Consider the following 1,849-nt stretch of genomic DNA (forward strand, 5'->3'; position numbering starts at 1 on the left):
TACCGTGCGTGTTCTATTGTGGGAGGACCAAACACCGTGCTCATAAATGATTGCGGTAGGCTATGCTGTCTTCAATTGGAATGGGTCATAATTCAGCAGTAAATGTCAATGCCCATATCTCGGTTGCCAGCTATGGTAGGCTACATCTCTATTGATTTAAACAGAGAGGGCAAAACTCCAAAATGAATGCAGATAATAACTATGGATATGGAAACCCATTTCCTCCACCATTTTTTAAAAGTTCTAAAGCAGTAGTTTTTATCTCAATTAATCAAATATTTGATTAATATATATTAAGTACCTTACTGTAATTGTTTACAATTAAAATGGTCAAAAATAAACAAAGAGCAATTTCTGGAAGGAGCAATTTCTGGAAGGGGTCTGAGTGGGGAGGGGGAAACTGAAAACTAGCTGTTATTGGTAGAGAGATTTGGAACTCTCTTATTGGGCTGTTAATTTACCACCTGGTGATGTCAGCAGGCAGGCCAAAACTCCATCCCACCAAAACAAGGGAGAAATTTCAGGTGGTCTTTTCAAACAGCTCTTACACTAAAAGGTCATTATCATAATTCTCACAATGTCATATATTATTCCAACCTCATAGTGTGGAAATAGACGATCACTTTTTTTGACTGCACTGGGCCTTTAAATGTCAATACTATCTAAAAGTTGAGATAGTAGCCAATGTAAACATTGAGATACCCAAGTAACATTTTTTAGATACTAACCTACCTCAAAATGTTGAGATAGTAGATCATAGAGGATATGTTTCTTAATTTGTAACATTGTGTGGCGATTTCCATCTATCCACGTTGACATTGCAGAGATCAGCACAGGGACCGCTATCAAATGTGTGGTGAGCTGGCATTTTCCCCAGCAGTTTTGATTTGATGTAATAAAACATATTGACACAAATATGGACAAAGTAGTGTTGTTTAGACTGATTTGCCTCATGATTTGTCAAATCGTGTACAATTAATCTGTGCTTCAGTCTGATCAACTGTAGCCTACTGATAACAACCACAGTTGCAGGTAGCCTAGAGCAGGGTTCCCAAACTCGGTCCTGGGCCCCCCAGCCAAAGAGCCAAAGAGACAACTGCGTTTGTACAATAGAACCAACAGGGCTAAGCTTGCTTTATGCAGGGTTGCATCGCGTAGGCCTTTAAATCTGTAATTGAAAAGTTACTCACACAGTATTTCATCACTAATGTTGATTGATTAATTCCAGTCAATCATTTTGTATTGAAAAGTACTAGGTAACCTAGCCACCTGAAATTTGAATATTAACAACATTTGATCACATTCGCATTTTCTTTTAACACAAATAAATTGGCATATTCTATGCTATAAATACAGTACATGGCTTAGTCTATAAATTAAGGATGTTAAAATCAAATGTTATTGGTCACATACACATATTTAGCAGATGTTATTGCGAGTGTAGCGAGATGCTTGTGTAGCGACATGCTTGTGTTCCTAGCTCCAACAGTGCAGTAATATTTAACAATTCACAACAATACACACAAATCTCAAAGTAAAAGAATGGAATTAAGAAATATATAAATAAGGATCAGCAATGTCGGAGTGGCATTGACTAGACTACAGTAGAATACAGTATATACATCACAGGAGGCTGCTGAGGGCAGAACGGCTCATCATAATGTCCAGAACAGAGAAAATGGAATGTCATCAATCCCCTTGAATCCATGTGTTTGCTGTATTTGATACCATTCCACTAATTCACTCATTAACACAAGCCCCTTCTCCCAAATTAAGGTGCCACCAACCTCCTGTGATATACATATGAAATTAGTAAAACAGTATGTAAACATTATTAAAGTGACCAGTG

This window comes from Oncorhynchus keta, chromosome 14 (assembly GCF_023373465.1).
Source record: "Oncorhynchus keta strain PuntledgeMale-10-30-2019 chromosome 14, Oket_V2, whole genome shotgun sequence".
NCBI lineage: Eukaryota > Metazoa > Chordata > Actinopteri > Salmoniformes > Salmonidae > Oncorhynchus > Oncorhynchus keta.